This window comes from Bison bison, unplaced genomic scaffold (genome assembly GCF_000754665.1).
Source record: "Bison bison bison isolate TAMUID 2011002044 unplaced genomic scaffold, Bison_UMD1.0 scf7180017864535, whole genome shotgun sequence".
NCBI classification, from domain to species: Eukaryota; Metazoa; Chordata; class Mammalia; order Artiodactyla; family Bovidae; genus Bison; species Bison bison.
The window spans coordinates 9556935-9580950 of record NW_011495084.1 but is presented as its reverse complement, the minus strand read 5'-3'; positions in this window follow the sequence as shown (position 1 = coordinate 9580950).

The window sequence follows — 24016 nt, the reverse complement described above, 5'->3', positions numbered from 1 at the left end:
CTCTCACATCTTCCCTGGTGGCTCAGACGGTTAAGCAAATGTCTACAATGTGGGAGACACGGGTTCGATCCCTGGGTCGGGAAGGTCCCTGGAGAAGGAAATGGCAATCCACTCCAGTACTATTGCCTGGAAAATCCCTTGGACAGAGGAGCCTGGTAGGCTACAGTCCATGGAGTCGAAAAGAGTCAGACACGATTGAGCGATCTTCACCTCACATCTGTATATGACTACTGGAAAAACCATAGCTTTGACTAACCAGGCCTTTGTCAGCAGTGATGTCTCTGCTTTTTACATGCCATATAGGTTTGTCATAGCTTTTCTTCCAAGAAGCAAGTGCTTTTTAATTTCATGGCTGTAGTCATTGAACATAGTGATTTTGGAGTCCAAGAAAAGAAAAATCTGTCAGTGCTTCCACTTTTTACCCTTCTATTTGCCATGAAGTAATGGGACCAGGTGCCATGATATTAGTTTTTTGAAGGTTGAGTTTTAAGCCAGTCTTTTCACTCTCCTGTTTTACCTTCTCATGAGGCTCTTTAAGTTCTCTTTTGGTTTCTGCCATTAGAGTAGTTTCATCTGCATATCTGAGGTTATTGATATTTCTCCTGGCAATCTTGATTCAAGCTTGTGATTCATCTAGTCCAGTATTTCCCATGATGTACTCCTTATATAAGGTAAATAAGCAGAGTGACAATATATAGCATTGTCGTACTCCTTTCCCAATTGTGAAACGGTGTTTCTGTGTAAGGTTCTACCTGTTGGTATTTGACTCACCTACAGGTTTCTTGGGAGTCAGGGAAGGTGGTCTGGTATCCCCATCTCTTTAAGAATTTTCCATAGTTTGCTGTGATGCACAGGCAAAGGTTTTAGCATAGTCAATGAAGCAGAAGTGTAGATATTTTTCTGGAACCCCTTTGCCTTCTCCATGATCCAAGGAATGTTGGCAATTTGCTCTCTGTTTCCTCTGCCTCTTTGAAACCCAGCTTGTACATGTGGAAGTTCTTGGTCCACATACTGCTGAAGTCTAGCTCTAAGGATTTTGAGTATAACCTTGCTAGCATGTGAAATGAGTACAACTGTAAGGCTTCTTAAATTACTCCATCTTTCAGCTTCCTCAGCTGTAAAATAATGAATTACATCCTTGGATGTTTTCTAACTTTGAAATGATTTTACTCCAGATATGAGAGAGTGACAGTAGCTGTGACTTCCTAAGAGGTCTTGGTTCTTACTCTTCACTCTGTTCACACCCTCTCTCAGTACCCCACATACAATTCAACTCAGTATTCTTTGTTAATTTCTATTAAGCTAAACATGTTTTTTTATTTAAGTGATAAATTATTTGAGTCAGTGGTTAATTGAGGACTGTGAATTTACTAAAATATTACTTTAATGCTAGTAATCAGTAATTTTAAATCTCCAATGAAATATGGGCTTCCATCCTTCTGATTTTGGTCAGAGGACTTCAAATACTCAGGAAAGGCAACTACAGGCATTAAAAAGAGAAATTACTCATTTTAAAATCAGAAACTGGTAGGAACTTCTGAGAACCAAGAGGACAGTCTTTTGGAGAAATGATAGGAACTATAAGATTGAAATGTTATTTTTCTTTTAAAGCACTATTGTGTCTTTTAATTCATGTTGGTGAAATTCAAATCTCTGAACTCTTTTCATTCATTCACACATTCAACATTCACTGTATTAAGTACTAAAATTTATATTAAGTACTAGAATATGGAAGAAAGACGTCCTCAGTACATATGTGAATCTTAAAACCGCTTCATTTATAGAAGGGGAGCATCTTCAGAAAAGATCAATTAGCAACTTGTCTGTTTCTATAATGAAAACATCTCCAAAATGTGCTAATAGATTTACAAAGCCATTTAAAAAGGGTGTTAGTGAAACAAGGTAGAGATGAGAGCCATTTAGCTTGTCCTGAGGAGGTATTTTCTATATTTAGAGTATTGGCAATGAATACAGACAATGTATTCATTGTCTGTAAAAATGATCTTTGGAGGGGTAGAGGTGAAGGGAGAGAGTTTATGTAGACAAGCTGACAAAGGAACATTTCTTTGCAATTCTGTATTAAATTTCAGTTTCTCTATTGAACTAACTGCCTTTATTAGTGAGGTCTCCAGTTCCTTCACTGCATCTGTACTTTGTTACGTGACTTGGTTGCTAAAGACGGCTAAGCTTTATGACACCAGCTACACCTCAGCAAAGTGTGTATACATTATTCCTTGACAGGGCTCCTTCCCCAAATCCCTGCCATAACGTTTGGTTGGATAAGTCATAGACATCAAAGATCCCTACCCCCACTTTTTAAAATCTCTTCCTTAAAGTTTAGTTCACAGCTAGTCCATCTCCCCTTGATCCTTTTCCTTTGATCCTATGCTGGCCTCAAATGGCCATCCAGAGCTGAGGATCTCCCAGACTGTTTTATAGTCCTATAGGGAGGTATTAGTCTCTTATCACAGAATCTTTCCCAGAAAAGTTGCCAATCCAATCATAACATTCTTTCCTTCCCCTCAAAATCTCCACCCTAGTACAGGGATCACATTGTGTATCCATTGAGAAACCATTACATAGCCTCTCTCTGAAGCTGAAGTGATGAGAGTGTGGGAAGTAATCTTTACTGAAAACAACAAGGTTATAGGAAATCCAGTATTTGAGAAAATCTTAGCCATTGCGTTGTTGAAGCAAACAGAGGAAGAGACAGATGCAGAGTACCCAACTTGGGTAACAAAAAGCTGCTGTCAAACTTTTACAGAAAGGAGACGATCTTAATTTTATCTTTGTCCATATCTCCGAGATAAATATTGCTGAGCAGCAAATGATGCTAACTCTGTTATAAAGTCTGAATGATAAACACGGACATTGAGAGTACTGGGCAATTGTATTTAAAGCCCTGATACACCTCTCTGATATAAAGCAAGTGGCTATTCCAATTCAGACAAGACTCAACACAGATATGAAAGACGGAGAAATGAATGGAATAATTGAGTAATTTTAAAAGAGATTTGATCTTTTTAATCTGTTTTAATCTCTTTAGAGATCTTCTTTGGCCACATATGCCTAAGGATTTTACCAGAGAATTAAGAATGGAAGTTCCAAAGGACTTCATTGTTTACAGCAGGTTGTATTTATAGTTATTCTAGAGGATGAGATGGTTGGATGCTATCACCAATTCAGTGGACATGAATTTGGGCAAATTCCACCAGATGGTGAGGGACAAGGAAGCCTGGTATGCTGCAGTCCATGGAGTCTCAAAGAGTTGGACACGACTTGGTGACTGAACAACAACAACATAGTAATTTACATACTTTATCAAGTCTTAGTGTATATTTGTTTAGTTTCAAGATATTCTTATTTTTTTAAAATAAAATCCCAAGTTTTTATTTTTATCCCAAATAAAATAACTCTCAGTTCAGTTCAGTTCACTCAGTCGTGTCCAACTCTTTGCGACCCCATGAATCACAGCATGCCAGGCCTCCCTGTCCTACACTAAAGGCAATTAGGTAATCTGATAGAAACAAAAGAATGACTAACATTCACAAGTCCTGAGTACCTGGAGAAGCAGAGCCCTCTAAGAATAGTATTTTAATACAACTGATTGATTCTTGCTGAGTTGTGCAGCAACCTTTCATGGACCCTGCTATCAGTTGGCCAATAGGAGTAAATTTTGTACAGTAATTTGGGTTGTTAGTGAGCTAAAATATTTATGTAACTCCACTGTCACTGAGAGGATTTCTGGTTCTTTAAACAAAACTGTAGGACAGGAATTATAAGTAGCAATAAAAATTAGCACCACTTAATATAATCCTAAAAGAAACAGATTCAGAATACAGATTTTAAAAGTGCCTTAATTAAAATATTAACTAAATCAATAGTGGAACTGAGAACTTAATGCATCCCAAAAGTTATTCTAGACTTAAGGCGTATTCGTTTTCTCCTGATTTCAGATGTATGAGCCACTCTTACTCAGGTCCTTAAGACCCATTTCTTTTTTTTTTTTTAATTTATTTTATTTTTAAACTTTACAAATTGTATTAGTTTTGCCAAATATCGAAATGAATCCACCACAGGTATACATGTGTTCCCCATCCTGAACCCTCCTCCCTTCTCCCTCCCCATACCATCCCTCTGGGTCGTCCCAGTGCACCAGCCCCAAGCATCCAGTATCATGCATCGAACCTGGACTGGCAACTCGTTTCATACATGATATTATACATGTTTCAACGCCATTCTCCCAAATCTTCCCACTCTCTCCCTCTGCAACAGAGTCCATAAGACTGTTCTATATATCAGTGTCTCTTTTGCTGTCTCGTCCACAGGGTTATTGTTAGCATCTTTCTAAATTCCATATATATGCGTTAATATACTGTATTGGTGTTTTTCTTTCTGGTTTACTTCACTCTGTATAATAGGCTCTAGTTTCATCCACCTCATTAGAACTGATTCAAATGTATTCTTTTTAATGGCTGAGTAATACTCCATTGTGTACATGTACCACAGCTATATCACCTCTTTGCTGAAGCTGTCTTTGTCCTCTCTCTGCAAATACATGCACTTGCTCCAGCTGTACTCACTGTTCTCTACATGGACTCTTAGAACACTTTGTACATAGCTCTGTCATAATTTATTATTAGAGTGAGTTGTTGTAACATATTCCTTTCCCACTAGCTGTGAAATTATGCTAACGCATGAACAGCATTTTATTAGTATGTTTATCTCACTGTTTAATACAGTGTCTAAAACTGAGTGGTCACGAATTAAATATGAAGTTTGGTGGAATGGTGGATCTGCAGCCAGTTACACTAAAAAGTGACCATGGATAACACTAGCAGCTGCCGTAGATAACATTTGTTAGCCATAAAAGTTCTACATTGTTGATTTATCTTTGGTCCCTTAGATCATTCTCCATGTGCATCTGTATCTTCAAAATTCTCTGTGGATTATATTCAGCCAAAAGACAAAATGCCTACTGACTTAAATTAAACAGACTTCTCTTCTGTTAAGGGCTCTTTAAGCAAGTCGCAGAATTTGATGCCTTTATACAGCTATGGAAATAAATTATAAAATGTAATATAAAATGGATGGTATGTCTGGATCAAGCTTTTAAATTGTATTTTATTTAAAAGTGCTATGATTCATCAGGAAACAGATCAACTACTAAGAAACAAACAAATGGAAAAAAATGTGAGCAGCTACTGAAGCACCATATGTGATGGGTCATGTCCTTCAGAGTACCTGATAAAGGGTTTTAAAGGGCTTCTGACTGACTAAAGGAGTTCATCTTTATTACCCTTGTAAGACTAAAAGAATATATTGCTGTTAAACAATGGCCAGCTGACAACAGGGAGTCTTGAAGTCTTCTACTGACTTTATTTTGAAGTACCCTAACTAAAGTTGCTTACAAAAACCTAGCTCACTTGTGGTAAAGTTCCAATAATTATGAACACATGGTGATCATTAGACTCACTAGAAATAAAGTTTTCCTTTGTGTGTGTGTGTTTATAACCATTTGTTTATAGCACTATTAATGTAGTGTTTTTATCAGTGTTTGTTTAGATGGAAACTGAAAATTTTGGTTAGGTTACAAAAGATAAAGAATTACTTTGGGATTTCACTTATCTCTCAGTCTAGCCCACACACAGGAGGGAACACTATCACAAATATCCTCAGCTAATGAAAGGATTGGGAGAAGGCAGTGGCACCCCACTCCAGCACTCTTGCCTGGAGAACCCCATGGATGGAGGAGCCCAGTAGGCTGCAGTCCATGGGGTCACTAAGAGTCGGACCCGAATGAGTGACTTCATTTCACTTTTAACTTTCATGCATTGGAGAAGGAAATGGCAACCCACTCCAGTGTTCTTGCCTGGAGAATCCCAGGGACGGGGGAGCCTGGTGGGCTGCCGTCTATGGGGTCGCACAGAGTTGGACATGACTGAAGTGACTTAGCAGCAATGAAAGGATTACAGTGTAGAGAAGATACTGGTGTAACACTGAAGTCTAATTTTAAATATCCTGTCATGTTTGGTAATTAAACAATTATTCTTACCAGGAAAACAAGGGCATCCCTCATTCACCAGCAAGACATTAAAGATAGCATCAATCTCCATCAATACCAGAAGGCTTTTTCCTTTTTTTGTAAAAATTGAGAAGCAGATTTTAAAATGTATACAGAAATGTAAGAAGCCAGCATATCCAACACAGTCATGAGAAAGGAGACTAAAGTTGGAAAGCTTATATTACCTGATCTCAAAACAAAATATAAAGCTACAATTATTTGGGGTTTCTCCGGTGGCTCAGTGGCAAAGAACCTGCCTGCCAATGCAGGAGACTCAGGTTCGATCCTTCAGTCAGGTGGCCCAGTATTCTTGCCTGGGAAATCCCATGGACAGAGGAACCTGGTGGGCCACAGTTCATGGCACTGAAAAAGAGCTGGGTACAACCTAGAGACTAACAGCAACAACAATTATTTGAATAGTTTTGTACTGGCATATGGATGAACAGATAGACAAATGACAAAACAGAGACCGCAGAAACTGACTTACACTTTCATTCAGTTTTTTGGTTCTTCACAAAGGCTCCAAAGCAATCTGTAAGAAATGAAAATCTTCTCAGCAAATGGTGCTAGAAAATATAGATATCCATATGAAAAGAATACACAAAACTTTAACTCACAGTTTGCAAAAATTAATTTGAGATGGATCATAGACCTAAAATGTAAAAGAAAACATTATAAAAATTTTATAAGGAAATATAACAAAATACATTTGTGACCTAGGGGTAGACAAAGATTTCTCAGAAAAGGCAGTAATAACCATAAAACAAAAAATGACAGCTTAGAACTAATCAAGATAATAATTTCTACTCATAAAAACATATCATGGAAGAAACAGACAAGATGCAGAATGTGAAAAAAGTATTTGTAAAACTTATGTCTACTAAAGAACTGGTATCCTTTATTATAAACATAGGCATGACCATATCAAGAGTATGGTGGTTTTCTTGGCGGTTAATTGATAGGAGTTTAATGAGAAACAGTAGCCAGGTCAGCCTTGGTCCAAGGAAGTTCAGGTTGTTGAGCCCATGCATAGCCTCCATACTTGTCATCATGGCCACTTTTTCCCTGAGTTCATTGAGCAACCACTGAGGTGGTTGGGGAAAGAGACAACTAGCCAAGAAGCAAGACTACAGTGGAGAGAGCAAGTCAAGAGACAGAATTGTTTAGATTGCTTCATTTCCTCCTTTAGAATATCAAGAGCTTGAAGGACTTGCCTCACAGAGCCCTCCTGTAGTACAGAAGCACTTCCTACCCAATAACATAAAAGCAGCCGAGTTTGCTGATACTCAAAGGCAGAAGGGAGAAATGACATAGGGAAAGGAGAACAAACAAAAAGTCATTTTTTCCAGTCCCAGGGGAGAAAAGGAGGAGACAGCAACAAAGAAAGGTAAGCATGAGCTGAGTGTATGACAACCTCCTTTGGTCCTCCATCTTCTGGCTTAGTTTAAGAAAGAGGATTAGGTGATTTAGAAAAGTGAAGTCAACATGGGGATGGGGAGAGGATAGTGTGGCTATTCCTCAATCTCTTAAGTTATAGAAAGAGTTTACCTTGTGTAATGCTCTTGTGGGAAATGGCAACCCACTCCGGTATTCTTGCCTGGAGAATTCCATGGACAGAGGAGCCTGGTGGGCTACAGTCCATGGGGTTGCAAAGAGTCAGATATGACTGAGCAACTAACACTTTTATGGGCTTCTCTGGTGGCTCAGTGGTAAAGAATCCGCCTGCAATGCAGGAGACTCAGGACATGCAAATTTGATCCCTGGGTGGGGAAAATCCTCTGGAGGAGGGCATGGCAACCCATTCCAGTATTCTTGCCTGGAGAATCCCATAGTAAAACCTGAAAGCTGCAGTTCAGAAGGTTGCAAAGTGTCAGACATGAAGCGATTTAGCCCAATCCTCTTGTACTACTCTGGGGCTGGGCCATACTTACTTGATGTTCTATGAGATAGGTGAGATAGGGGTCTTAGGAATCAACTTTCTCAAACCTTTCCACCTTGAGTGACATGGGTGAGCATTGACAGAGGGCTTGCCACAGAGCCAGCTGGAAGGAGCACAGTGATTCCTGGCAGAGGCTTAGGATTGAGAGAGAGAGAGGACGTGGAAGCACCTCTTGATTCTGTAGCTAGAAGGAGATGAAGTCAGCTAGGCAATGCCATTCAAATTCTGGCCAAGACAAGAGGTGCCAGTTTACAAGTTATAATACATTAATTACAGACCAGAACTAATGTGGTCTGTAATTACAGGAGACTGCTTTGAGACCAAAGGTAGCCAGGCATGCCCCACAGTTATTCTAAGTCTTCCTTTTCAACACAATCTTGGGAATTCCTTATACTTTTCCTTGGTTAGAATACTTGTTTCCCAAATCCCATATTTCTTTGTTTTCATCCTCAAAATTCTCTTGAGCCTAGTAGTTTCCTGAAAAGGCATGTTTGGGAGGAAAATTTTCTGAGAAATTGAGCACCTGAAAATGTCTTTATTATATACTTATCCCTCAATTAACAGTTTTTGTTTATTTCTGAAAATCCTGTTGCTAAGTAAACAGTTATTAAATGAAAAACTAGTCTCCCATTAATTTAATGGGGAAAGCAATGATTCATTCTTTCCTAATAAAATATACACATATTATTTTCACAGCTAGAAAAATATATCAATTGAGCAATAAAAATGTTTCAGTTCAGTTCAGTTCAGTTGCTCAGTCGTGTTCGATTCTGCGAACCCATGGACTGCAGCACGCCAGGCCTCCCTGTCTATCACCAACTCCCAGAGTTTACCCAAGCTCATGTCCATTGAGTCGGTGATGCCATCCAACCGTCTCATCCTCTGTCATCCCCTTCTCCTCCCACCTTCAATCTTTCTCAGCATCAGGGTCTTTTCCAATGAGTCAGTTCTTCACATCAGGTGGCCAAAGTATTGGAGTTTCAGCTTCAACATCAGTCCTTCCAATGAACACTCAGGTCTGATCTCCTTTAGGAGGGACTGGTTGGATCTCCTTGCAGTCCAAGGGACTCTCAAAAGTCTTCTCCAACACCACAGTTCAAAAGCATCAATTCTTCAGCACTTAGCTTTCTTTATAGTCCAACCCTCACATTCATACATGACTACTGGAAAAACCATAGCTTTGACTAGACAGATGTTTGTTGGCAAAGTAATGTCTCTGCTTTTAAATATGTTGTCTAGGTTGTTCATAACTTTCCTTCCAAGGAGTATGTGTCTTTTAATTTTGTGGCTGCAATTACCATCTGCAGTGATTTTGGAGCCCCCCAAAATAAAGTCTGCCACTGTTTCCACTGTTTCCCTGTCTATTTGCCATGAAGTAATGGGACCAGATGCCACGATCTTCGGAGAAGGCAATGGCAACCCACTCCAGTACTTTTGCCTGGAAAAGCCCATGGATGGAGGAGCCTGGTAGCCTATAGTCCATGGGGTCGCTAAGAGTCAGACACAACTGACCAACTTCACTTTCACTTTTCACTTTCATGCACTGAAGAAGGAAATGGCAACCCACTCCAGTGTTCTTGCCTGGAGAATCCCAGGGAAGGCAGAGCCTGGTGGACTGCCGTCTATGGGGTCGCACAGAGTCAGACATGACTGAAGCAACTCAGCAGCAGCAGCAGCAGCAGCAGCCACGATCTTAGTTTTCTGAATATTGAGCTTTAAGCCAACTTTTTCACTCTCCTCTTTCACTTTCATCAAGAGGCTCTTTAGTTCTTCTTCACTTTCTGCCATGAGGGTGGTATTATCTACATATCTGAGGTTATTGATATTTCTCCTGGAAGTCTTGATTCCAGCTTGTATTCATCCAGCCCAGCATTTCTCATGATGTACTCTGCCTATAAATTAAATAAGCAGGGTGACAATATCAAATGTTTATATAAAAATGCTTATATAAAGATATCGGAGAAGGCAATGGCAACCCACTCCAGTACTCTTGCCTGGAAAATCCCATGGACCGAGGAGCCTGGTAGGCTGCAGTCCGTGGGGTCACTAAGAGTCGGGCACGACTGAGCGACTTCACTTTCACATTTCACTTTCATGCATTGGAGCAGGAAATGGCAACCCACTCCAGTATTCTTGCCTAGAGAATTCCAGGGACAGAAGAGCCTAGTGGGCTGTCATCTATGGGGTCGCACAGAGTCAGACACGACTGAAGCGACTTAGCAGTAGCAGCATATAAAAATATAAAAATGTTTATATAACTAAATATAATAACTTGCAATTGAATAAATGCAAAATGTAGTATAATAAACATTTATTGTACTCACCAAGGCATGAAAAGTAGATTTGACAGTGGTTGGTGGTTGGTGGAAGAAGGTACAAGGAAGCAATTCTTCGAGACTTTGGTAAAATAAAGCTATGTATAAGAGCACTTTGAAATATATAAACATAATATAACACAATATACATGCTCTGAAGGGTCATAGAAAATCTCTTCATCCTTCTTGGCTGTTTATTTATATTTAAGAATGAAGCCCTAAAATGCTGACGGGGTGAGATGTGTTGATTGGGGGATTATGGCCATGTGGTAATTGTAGATGCTTGTTTTAGGATCCTCAAACTATAGAATCTGTGGCACTTTTAGAATGGTTTGTTTCCTCAGAAAGTACTCCTCCAATCTTTGACTAAGAAATGCATATGATAAATGGCATAGGTTTAGCTGTCAGTATTAAGTTAAATATAGGAAGTGGGTTGGGATCTCATAGTTCACTCTGTATGCTTTCAATTAATATCAAGTCTTTAGTATATGTCTCTAAGTATAGTTCCAGTTGGATTCAATTTCTCCAGAAAACAAATTTCTTTTTAAATACCAGGATGTAGGAAAGTGAAAGTGAAAGTAAAGTCGCTCAGTCTCGTCTGACTCCACGACTCCATGGGCAGTAGCCTGCACCAGGCTCCTCCGTCCATGGGATTTTCTAGGCAAGAGTACTGGAGTGGGTTGTCATTTCCTTCTCCAGGGAATCTTTCCAGCCCAGGCATCGAACCCAGGTCTCCCACTTGTAGACAGACGCTTTACCATCTGAGCCACCAGGGAAGGGGGAAAGTAGACACTAGCAAAAGGTAAGAATGGAATCAAGATGCCTAACTACCTCTTAAAGAGAGGTAGTTTCAACCTTTCTATTTTCCTGGGTAATTAATGTCTATGATTCCTGAATCTTTATGGTGCTATGACACTTCTCTTGTGTCATGTGACATCTCTCTTAAAAAAAAAAAAAAAAAGATTTGTTTTTCCTTCTTTGATTAAATCAGTTACCAATTCATCCATCAGATTTCCATCTTCAAAAATTTGTTGATGTATAATATTTTATCTTCCATTATCTCCCATTCCTTTTTCCCCTTCTAATTCCACATTGTTATTCCTTTACAGTAGTTTTGGAAACAGAGAGGGGAAACATGAATTCATCTGTAATCTTTAAGAAGAAATTTCCTTCTCACTCTTTTTCTCAGACTCAGTAAAAATTTGCTCATATCAAATGACTTTGAATTAAAATTTCAGTAGAGACTGAAGAGTAAATATGACAGACTAAAGTGACAAAAAATTAGAACCTAAAAAGTGTTCTACTTGACCTGAAAGTGAAATTTGGGATAACATGCTATTAGGAGTTCCATTATTAGTAAATGATACCACACTGATTAACACGTAGAAGGAAAAACTTCAGATCCAAGTAAGTAAAAAAAAAGTGAAAGTTGCTCACTCTTTGCAACCCCATGGACTGTATCCCACCAGGCTCCACTGTCCATAGAATTCTTCAGGCAAGAATACTGGAGTGGGTAGCCATTCTCTTCTCCAGGGGATCGTCCCAACCCAAGGACTGTACCTGGGTATCCTGCATTCAATTTGGGCTCTGCCATTTATTAGCTGTGGGACCTAGAGAAAGTTGCCTTGGTTTCCTCCTTTAATTAAGTGAGGATATCTAATGCCTACTTGATAAGTTTTTTTTTTTTAATAATATCAAATGCTTAAGTGAATACCTCGCTCAAACACAGTGCTCTATGGTAGTTATTAAATTTGGCTACCCATCATCATATTTAGTACTCCTGAAAAGCTTTACACTTTACAGTACCATTATTCTCATTGTTTTATAGAGATATATATGGTATATGGTATCTACACACTATATAGTATTAGTATATTATGTAGTATACAGTACAGGTGAGCAATTTGAAGAGGCACTAGCAACAAGAAACATAAAGAAGGACTGGAATCTAAAGTTTCATCTTTGAAGCCACCTTTTCCTATCCTATTCTATATGCCAACCACATTGTAAAGACATCTCTGTAGTGCTAGCTGATCTATGCCAAAAGAAAAAACACAATAAAAAAAAAAAGAAAAAACACAATAAAATTCATAGTTGAGATAAACTTTTGAGTGCTATGAAGTGCTGATGTTATAAACTGACACTTCGCCTGGCTTTTCCATTGACTGTATTCTCTTCCTCTCTGTGATCTTCTTTGGGCTTTTAGCCTAAGGATATCTTCATAACTACAGGCAAACTTTCACAAGAATCCTTGACCAGGAATAACATGTGTAGTATCATGTTCATTTGCTTGAGGTCCCTATGGGTGTGAAATCTAGCAAAGAAACCCTGGAACAATACACCTGCTGGTCTTTCATTAAAATCAACTATGCTGAAGTTGTAAATCTAAAACTTGAACACCAAAAGGAAAATTATAAATATAAAACCACTTTTTATCATTATCCAAACCAGTTAAATTCCCTTTAATCCAGGGAACAGAACTGTAGTGTCTATGCCTGACATCTATCTATACCATCATGGAGTTATTAAAATAATTCTCTTATGCAAAACCCTGTTTTAAAAATAGGTTTCTCTTTTTCTTTTTTAATCAAGTTAAATTAATTAATTATTTTTTGGCTGGGCTCGGTCTTTGCCGCTGCGTGGGCTTCTCTCTAGATGAAGTGAGTCCGGTCTACTCTGTAGCTGTGCTACTCTCTAGCGGAGGCTTCCAATTGCGGTGGCTTCTCGTATTTCAGGCTTCAAGGGTGAAGAAGGCTTCACCCTGAAGTCTAGGGTGCCCAGGCTTCAGTAGTCGTGGTGTGTGGCCTCAGCAGTTGCAGTTCCTGGACTCTAGAATGCTGGCTCAATGCTAATAGCTGTGGCACACGAGCTTAGTTGCCCCGTGGCATAGGATCTTTCAGGATGAGGGATCAAACCTGTGTCTCCTGCATTAGTACACAGATTCTTTACCACTGAGCCCCGAGGGAGACACCCTCAAAACCTTAAAAAAAAAAAACAAAAAAAAAACTCTAGGTTGAGCATGGCAACAGACAGGGTTAAAATGTTAAAATAATTTTTTTCAAATAAATTATACTGAACATTTCAGTGAAAGGAAGAGAGAGGAGCTCTGCACATGCATGAAATGCTACCTGAATTAATAATCTTGCATACAAACACAAACACTTTTTGTCCTGTTTTAACAACTTTCAATAGTTTGATTCATCCATATTTATTTTGACACCTTCAATTAATATCCAGATTTATAGCCTGAGAATTTCTTCTGGGCATAGAGAAACCTTCTTTTGTCTATTCGGAGACAGGGCAATAGATTTTCCACCTCATTATCTTTAATTATATAGTTTGTCTTCTCAGTTATTTGCAGGAAGAAAATGATGACAAGGCAGTTACTTATAAGAGAGTCTTTAAAGACTTCAAGGAAAGGGATCAGGTTTGAGACTGAGTTTAGTATCTTTTAAGGCCAGAAATAGACCGAAGATTTTTTTTTTCTAGCAGAGTAAACTATATTTTTAAAAATTTCATATGTGAAAACTAAGTTGGCATTTTATAGATGTGGGGGCCCTTTGAGAATTTTTCAAAAATGGAGAATTTTCTTGGCTGTGATGAGAGAGATGTAACAGGCAGGAGGATCAGTGAAATGCAACATGGGAAGGACTTAATAGCAGCATGACTGGCTTTGGGGATGAAGGAAGGGGAGCACAAGTCAAGGAATGAAGTGACCTCTAAAACCTGGAAAAACAAAGAAATTCTCCTCTAGAATCCCCAGACAGGAACATAGCTCTGCCAACACCTTGATTTTAGCCCAGTGAAACATAGGCTTCTGTTTGATTTCTGATCCACAGAACTGCAAGATAATACATTTCTGTAGTTTTACGTTATTATGTTGGTGGTAATATGTTACGCCAGCAATAGAAAACTAACAAACAATCTTTAATACATTTTATAGTCTATGCACTTCTTTAGTGTTCCATGATGTTGAAATAGAAATTGTCTTGGTAAAAAGATTTTCAATACAAGAAAGAGTAAGTAATTAAACATTTTCAAAATATGACAGGTCTAGGAGTCAATAGCTTTATACACGAAGTCTTTGCTCACAAGAAGGCATACAGTTATATTCATGACAAGTAAGTTCTAAAACTCAAAAGTAACTAAGTTCTGGGGAGTTAATGTACAGTTTGAAGACTATAGTTAAAAGTATTATATTGCATACTGGAAAGTTGCTAACAGAGCAGATTTTCATGACAAGAAAAATTTGTAACAATGTGAACTGATGGATGTTAACTAAATTTATTGTGGTAATCATTTCACAACATTTTCAGATATCAAATCATTATATTGTACATCTTTGTTGTTGCTGTTGTTCAGTCGCCAACTTGTGCCCAACTCTTTGTGACCCCATGAACTGCACATCAGGCTTCCCTGTCCTTCCCTATCTCCCAGAGTTTGCTCAAACTCATGTCCATTGAGTCAATGATGTCATCCAATTAAAATGTCCATCCTCTGTCCACCCTGCTTCTCCTGCCCTCAGTCTCTCCTAGCATCAGGGTGTTTTCCAATGAGTCAGCTCTTTTCGTCAGGTGGCCAAAGTATTGGAGCTTTAGCTTCAGCATCAGTCCTTCCAATGAAATTCAGTGCTGGTTTCCTTTAGGATTGATTGGTTTGATCTACTTGTTTTCCAAGGGACTGTCAAGGGTCTTCTACAGCACCACAATTCAAAAGCATGTTTTTCAGTGCTCAACCTTCTTTATGTTCTTGCTCTCACATCTGTATATGACTACTGGAAAAACCATAGCTTTGATTACATGGACCTTTGTTGGCAAAGTGATGTCTCTGCTTTTTAATATACTATCTAGGTTTGTCACAGCTTTTCTTCCAAGGAGCAAGCATATTTTAATTGTATACCTTAAACTAATACAATGTTACACGTCCATTATATCTCAATAAACCTGGAAAAACAAAAATTCAAAAGAAAAAGTGTTTTCATGATGCCAAAGAATTAATCTTATATAACTTGTAAAATAATATACAATATCTCTTGTCACAAAGGAACTACTAGATTAATTTCCTTTACTAATTCTAAGATTCTATACTAGTCATGGCTAAGTCCCAAGTAATGGAATATTTTTATCAAGGCTTAAATAAATGATTTAATTAAAGCTGTTTGTGACATGTAGTAGATAAACCTCAATTCCAGGGCTTTTGTGTATGAATAAAACCAAATACCAAGATTCACAGATATTGAAGAAACCCATCAACATCTGGAAATTAAAATCATGGGAAGAGATAGTATAATGACAACAAAGGAATGAAGAATTAATCTGCTGGGAATGTTTGCTTTCTGGAAACTAAAGGCAATTTTCCTTCAAAGTGAGAAATGTTTTGAATTAAATATAAAAACAGCATAGAACAAAACAACCTAACATAACCAAAATGAAACACCTGTAAACTTCATAAACAATATTTTTTATCATAATATTACACTTGTTAGCATATTAGAAAATAAGCATATAAGGCACCAAGCATATTTAGATCTCCAGTGTACAGAGCACTCTGCTAGGTATTGTGGTTGATTTAGAAAATCTAGTCTCTGACATTAAGGAAGGAGTCAAGATAAGAGCAAGCAAAATGACAGAGAATTATTATATAGCTATTATTAAGAAGTATATGATATTAAAATGATGTAGAAGACTGATAAGAGTAAAACAAGAGATAGGGAAGACGAGATAGGCAGCAATACCCAGAAGTAAATTGGGTTGCCAGGTGCATGATGCAAATGGCTATGTGCTGAGAAAGCCACTTTTAGAGAAAAAAATATTTTCCCTGCCAGCGCTCTGCATACATGTGTGTGTGCTAATTCGCTTCAGTCATGTCCAACTCTTTGCAACACTATGGACCGTAGACTGCCAGGCTTCTTTGTCCATGGGGGATTCTCCAGGCAAGAATACTGGAGTGGGCTGTCATGCCCTCCTCCAAGGGATCTTCTCGACCCAGGGATTGAACCCACGTCTCTTAGGTCTCCTGCATTTGTGAGCGGGTTCTTTACCTATAGCACCATCTGGGAAGCCCTCCCAGACCTCTAAGGTGACTTAAACTTTTACCATTAATCTGACCCATTAGCTATTCATTTAACCAGACCATACTTATTGAATACCACACACCAAGTTGCATGGGTGCCAGTGCAAGTATTTTCTTTTCTCCCTCATTTCTTTCAGTTTTGAGTCATTTTAAAGATGATTGTTTCCCGGAAGAGTAACATAGAAAGTCATCAACAGATGCTAACACAACATTATTACTTGTAAGTTCCTTTCCTTCCTCATCCCTAACTTCACTGAAGAATTAAAATCAGCTTTCAGGTATGTTCCAACTATCCATTTTCTATAGATAGTTGGAACATACCTAAAAGCTAGAGATAGTCTAAAATCATAACTCTTACCATATTCTCATATTTACTATTAAGTGATCAGGCCCTAAAGTATTCAGGCCATAGCCGACGTGAAACTAAGAAAAGTTTAGACAGTGCTGGGGAAGAATTCAGGAAATGACTAGCACTCAATCACTTTTATGATTCTGGTAAAAGAGATAATAGGTAATAACACAAAGGATAATGAGTGGATGAACATATTTTTAAAAGTATCAATTTTGGTAAAGAAAGATAAGAGTTTAGTATTTGATATTAGCATGACTGATCTACAGAAAATTATTGAGAGTTTGGAACTTAGGGTAAACATTTAGCAGTTAATCCATACAAAGCTGATAGTTCATCATGAGAAAGGAGGAGTTTCTGAAAATAATAAATGTTAAGGGAAAGGAGGAAAGACTAAGACATTAATTCCTGAGAATTCCTAAAGGATTGCAGGAGGAAAAAGGAATCGGAGAAAGAGTATTCAAGGAAAAAATGATAGAAGAAATGAATGCTATAAATTTTGCAACAGGGCTTTAAAAAATTCTATTTTATTTGCAGTCAGAGTTTATGTATGGGATGTTGTAACTAAAATAAAGTGTTCTGTGAAATTCTTTCTGATTCTCTTTTGGGTCAGGTAGGTTTTGATATTAAGCAGGCTAAATGGTTCCAATTCTTCTTTTCTGAAAATTAAATAAACCAGAGCAGCTTTTTGGACTGTTTATAAAAGAAGAAAATGAGCTGTCAAGATACAGTTAATAATGTTGTATATCTTTGAATTTGTCATGGAGGAACTTTTAACAAGCCTTAGCATGACATCTTATTTTGGCATAACCCAGCCAGATAACTTCCCAAATTTCTTATTCTTAAAACGGCTCATTAGTGTGAGCTGGTAGCCAAAATACAGCAATAGCACAGAAACACTGCTTATTCAGCCACAGAGTTGCTTTAAGTGATTTTTACCTACTGACTCATTAAAATGAACCATGGTAATCCAATCTTTTTATTTACAATGAAGTAGCTAAAGGTGTTTTAGCCTCATGACTATACATAGAATTGACTACAAAAACAAAACAAAACAATCATTTTGTGATGTTATCCATAAACCCTCCAAGAAAAGACAGGAATCAAGGAATGAAAAAGCAAAAGAAGACAGTTTATATAGTCTTGCAGTTCTTAATTTCCCATTATCAAAGTGTTTCAGAGGTTGGTATGCCCACAGAGGGCATATACTGCCACCCTCTTGTCCATTGCTTACTGTCACTGATCACTCTCCTCCTTTCTGCTGAACAGGGATGAACCAGCATAGGATTCTAGGCAGCCACTATCAACTGATCTGAGCTAGCATACTACCTGAAAACAAATTGCCATGCTCACAACATTCAAAAGTTATCCAGGAAAAGACTGAAAGCGATTCAGTTCAGTTCAGTGGCTCAATCATGTCTGACTTTTTGTGATCCCATGGACTGCAGCATGCCAGGCCTCCCTGTCCATCACCAACTCCTGGAGTTTATTCAAACTCATGTCCAATGAGTCAGTGATGCCATCCAACCATCTCATCCTCTGTCATCCCCTTCTTCTCCCACCTCAATCTTTCCCAGCATCAGGGTCTTTGTAAATGAGTCAGCTCTTTGCATCAGGTGGCCAAAGTATGGGAGTTTCAGCTTCAACATCAGTCCTTCCAATGAATATTCAGGACTGATTTCCTTTAGAATGGACTAGTTGGATCTCCTTGCAGTCCAAGGAACTCTCAAGAGTCTTCTCCAACACCACAGTTCAAAAGCATCAATTCTTCCGTGCTCAGCTTTCTTTATAGTCTAACTCTCACATCCATACACAACTACTGGAAAAACCATAGCTTTGACTAGACGGACTTTGTTGGCAAAGTAACATCTCTGCTTTTTAATATGCTGTCTAGGTTGGTCATAACTTTTCTTCCAAGGAATAGGCCTCTTTTAATTTCGTGGCTGCAGTCACCATCTGCAGTGATTTTGGAACCCCCCAAAATAAAGTCTGTCATTGTTTCAGTTGTTTCCTCATCTATTTGCCATGAAGTGATGGGACCAGATACCATGATCTTAGTTTTATGAATGCTGTTTTAAGCCAAACTTTTCACTCTCTTTCACTTTCATCAAGAGGGATTATTTTAATGCATTTTGGGGGTAGTATATGATCATAGTTTCATGAATCCTTAATCAAGAAGAAGGGCTCACTATTATCTCTCCTAGCTATCTATCATCTAGTCATTCACCCATCCTTCAGTCAATCAATCTTTTTGTTCACATCCCCTTAGCAAAGGCTCCTGTGAGTTATTGCTTTAGAAAGAGCTTAAAATTGTCATTTTGAGTTTCACTCAAATTATTAATTATATTGCATGAACTCTATTTAGATGTGAAGACTTCCTAATTCCACTTGTGATGGTCTTATATTGGCCTTATTGTGATTTGTTTTTTAAGAGAAATCTCTGCTTTATTTCATCTAATCTGCAGCATCCTCTAGGGCCAACTCTTTCAATTCCCAAGACATAAGAAAAGCATAGCTGCCATGTATGCGCTTGTATTTACTTGGAATGTTGCAAACATGTGGTTTGCAGTAACAGGAGCTAGGAAGACAATAGGCAAGTCACTTAAAAATATGCCATGAGAGCAAAGCTAAGCGATCACTTACTCTTCTTAGGGGAGAAAGAAAGCCTTGATAGAAAAGGTGATGTTTTCCAGAAAAATAAGGTTAGAGGTCCTTCAGCGGAAGGGGAAAAAGGGGGGGGGGCTTGATAGTTGTTGTCAAAAGTATTCAGAGGACCCATGGGATACAGAGGTGAATAATTAAATCAATCTCATATGTAAGACCAGATGTGAAATAACTTTAGTCCCAAGATAAAGTGTTTGGATTTTTATGCAGTAAATGAGTCAGTAGAGATTTGTTAAACTGGGTAGTAAATACATAGTCAGATTTGGAGTGGAGGGGAGAGTAACCTTATTCTTTTATCAAATTTGGTTTTTCTTCTTTTATTCTTATCAGAAAAGAATATTTATGTTTAAAATTATAAATATAGATAAGTATAATAAAATCATGGAAAATAAAAATCAACTACAATCCCATCCACTCAGAGATGAATCTCTGTTAAAATTTTGTCAGCTAATATAAAGTACTTTTCCCCATGAATTAGGGTAAATATAAATATCCATGTGATATATTTAATAGTAATTATAATATTATTAAATATAATTATATCTTTTCAATATAATCATATTTATATCTAAATATAATTATGTCTTTTAATGAATATTATACATAGCTTTTTTTTTAGTCTACTTTTGTCCATCAAATACTATACTGTAAACATCTTACCGCTAAATAACATCATTTTCAATTTTTCAATACCATAAACAATACTGAAATGGTGGTTCTCTGTGTTTACATTCTTACATTATCTATTTCTCTAGGACTAATTCACAGAATTAGTGATTTTTTTTGCTTTATTGACTATTCCAAAGCCTTTGGCTGTGTGGATCACAATAAACTGTGGAAAACTCTGAAAGAGATGGGAGTACCAGACCACCTGACCTGCCTCTTGAGAAACCTATATGCAGGTCAGGAAGCAACAGTTAGAACTGGACATGGAAAATAGGTTCAAATAGGAAAAGGAGTACGTCAAGGCTGCATATTGTCACCCTGCTTATTTAACTTATATGCAGAGTACATCATGAGAAACGCTGGGCTGGAAGAAGCACAAGCTGAAATCAAGATTGCCAGGAGAAATATCAATAACCTCAGATATGCAGATGACACCACCCTTATGGCAGAAAGTGAAGAGGAACTCAAAAGCCTCTTGATGAAAGTGAAAGAGGAGAGTGAAAAAGTTGGCTTAAAGCTCAACATTCAGAAAACGAAGATCATGGCATCTGGTCCCATCACTTCATGGGTTAGGGTTAGGGTTAGGGTTAGTGTTAGGGTTAGGGTTAGGGATAGCGTTAGGGTTAGGGTTAGGGGAAACAGTGGAAACAGTGCCGGACTTTATTTTTTGGGGCTCCAAAATCACTGCAGATGGTGATTGCAGCCATGAAATTAAAAGACGCTTACTCCTTGGAAGGAAAGTTATGACCAGAGACATTACTTTGCCAACAAAGGTCCATCTAGTCAAGGCTATGGTTTTTCCAGTGGTCATGTATGGATGTGAGAGTTGGACTGTGAAGAAGGCTGAGCGCCGAAGAATTGATGCTTTTGAACTATGGTGTTGGAGAAGACTCTTGAGAGTCCCTTGGACAGCACAGAGATCCAACCAGTCCATTCTCACGGAAAACAGTCCTGAATATTCATTGGAAGGACTGATGATGAAGCTGAAAGTCCAATACTTTGGCCACCTTATGCGAAGAGTTGACTCATTGGAAAAGACTGATGCTGGGAGGGATTGGGGGCAGGAGGAAAAGGGGATGACAGAGGATGAGATGGCTGGATGGCATCACCGACTTGATGGACATGAGTTTGGGTAAACTCCCAGAATTGGTGATGGACAGAGAGGCCTGGTGTGCTGCAATTCATGGGGTTGCAGAGTCGGACAGGACTGAGCAACTGAACTGAACTGAAGAGCAATCTTATTCAACCACTCAAAACTATTTGTTGAATGCCTTTTATTTGTCTCAAAAAACTAGGATATGAAGGTATATGGTTTAGCAAATGATCCCTGGTCCCTGATCAATTAGCCTTCAATCACTTCTTTCTGAGGATTTGACCAATTTATCACAATAAAAGTTTTTAAAATACCCTGTATTTTTTATTTGGTTCTGAAGACATCTTGTCCAATAGCAACATAACTTTAGCAACATATCATTCAAGCTAGTTTATATCTACTGAAGGTTAGTTTCATCCATTTTAACATTGCATTTATTAATTGCAGTATCAAAGAATAATTTTTATAAGCTTATGACAATACTCTTGAATATATCTTACAAGATTGGAATACTGTCCTCTTCTTGAGTAAATCATGTTATATATTAACAAAAAAAAAAACACTTATTTCACTTGACATACTACATAAAGCAGATGTGTTTGCTGGTAGATTTTTTAAAAGATGAATTTAACATTTGTAGTTGTTAATATGTACACTGTATCATCTAGGAGAGACAAATATAAGCAGAGAAAATGCATCATGTTTGAAAAGGAAGGGACTCTGAAAGAAACAGGTCTGGATTTTGAACCCCTTTTCTATTCATTCCCAAAGTGTTTAAGATAAAATTATTGTAAATTTCTTACTGTTGTTATAACAAATTACCACAAAAACTTCATGGTTTAAAACAAATAAATGTATTCTTCCACAGTTCTGGAGGTCAAAAGTCTAAAAGCAAGGTATTTCTAAGGCTACATAACTTCTGGATGTTTCTGGGGAGAACCTCCTTCCTTGCGCATTCCAGTTTCCAAAGGCTGCCTCTCATGGTCCCTTTCTCCATTCAAAGCACACCACAACAACCTCTTGCACTGTTAGTCTCATTTCTGCTTCTGACATTCTTGCCTCCCTCTCATAAGGACATGTAATTATATTGGATCCATCCAGATAAACTAGGCTAATCTTCCACCTAAAGATGCTTAATTTAATCACATCTATAAAAGCCCTCTTGACCATATAAAGTGACATCTTTATACCAGGGATTAGGATACGGGCATCTTTTGGGTGTCATTACTCAGCCTAACACAGTCACTATACTAGGGAATTCTAACTAATTGGAGAAGACACACAGCTGATCCACACGCTTATTGACTCATCTTTAACCTGCTACTTTCATAAAAGAACAGTTCATTGTATGGATACATATTTGGGCAAGTACGAGTTCCTTGAACCTTATGTGTCCTTCACTGGTAAAATAGAACTAATGCCTACTTACTCAGAGATGTCCTGAGAACTCAAGGACATAGTGTATAAAGAGCTATTTCCATTCTATCATGTAAGAGTATGTGGGTATTGTGCTAAAAAGTAACTCTTGAGGGCAAAAGGGATAAACTCGGTACTTTTGCCGCATGTTTGCAGCACACTGAAATTTCATTCCGGTCACCCTGAAATTACTTGAATTAACTTGCATGCTTGAAGAGAGAAAGATAAATAATGTAAATAATATATGCCATTCCACCTAATGGATACATGAAAGAGTGACTATGGGCTACTTGATTCTGCTCTTACTTAGGTTCAATTTTCTCATGTCTTCCATAGCATGAGTCTCTTGGGATCAACTGTTTAAATATATGTACTCTTTCAGATATTACTGCAGTTATTAATTGTTTGTTTTTACAATATGAAATAAATCTGAAGTTTAACACAATACCCAATGTAGTCAGTGTTCAATGTATGACAAGTATTATTATTATGCAAATAAATACTTGCTTGAAAAAAAAAAAGTGCTCACCAATAGACTGGCAACATGTAAGGAGAGATAATAGACTAGTGGAAAGAACAAATTTCAAAGTTGGATACATCTGAGTTCAAATCCTAAATTTTCCACTAGCTGTTTCTTTGGATATTTTACTTAACCTCTTTAAACCTCAGTCCTATCATTTTAAAAAGAGAAATTGTAATCTAATCTCTTTAGATGTGAGGATCAAATGAGGACTATACTTAGACGCCTAGAATAGTTTCTGTCAGTAAATGGTAATTATTATAACCTAAATAAATATTTTCTTAATTTAAATATATTTAGCAAACAACTTTCTGAATAACAAATATAGCTATCATAGGTGGAAAAAACAGAATTATTTAAATTCCATCTAATCACCTAGATTTCTAAAGTATATGAATTTAAAGGATCTATGACCGCACAATTGCACTCATCTCACATGCTAGTAAAGTAATGCTAAAAGTTCTCCAAGCTAGGCTTCAGCAATATGTGAACCATGAACTTCCTGATGTTCAAGCTGTTTTAGAAAAGGCAGAGGAACCAGAGATCAAATTGCCAACATCCACTGGATCATTAAAAAAGCAAGAGAGTTCCGGAAAAGCATCTATTTCTGCTTTATTGACTATGCCAAAGCCTTTGACTGTGTGGATCACAATCAACTGTGGAAAATTCTGAAAGAGATGGGAATACCAGACCACCTGATCTGCCTCTTGAGAAATTTGTATGCAGGTCAGGAAGCAACAGTTAGAACTGGACATGGAACAACAGACTGGTTCCAAATAGGAAAAGGAGTACATCAAGGCTGTATATTGTCACCCAGTTTATTTAACTTATATGCAGAGTACATCATGAGAAACGCTGGACTGGAAGAAACACAAGCTGGAATCAAAATTGCCAGGAGAAATATCAATAACCTCAGAT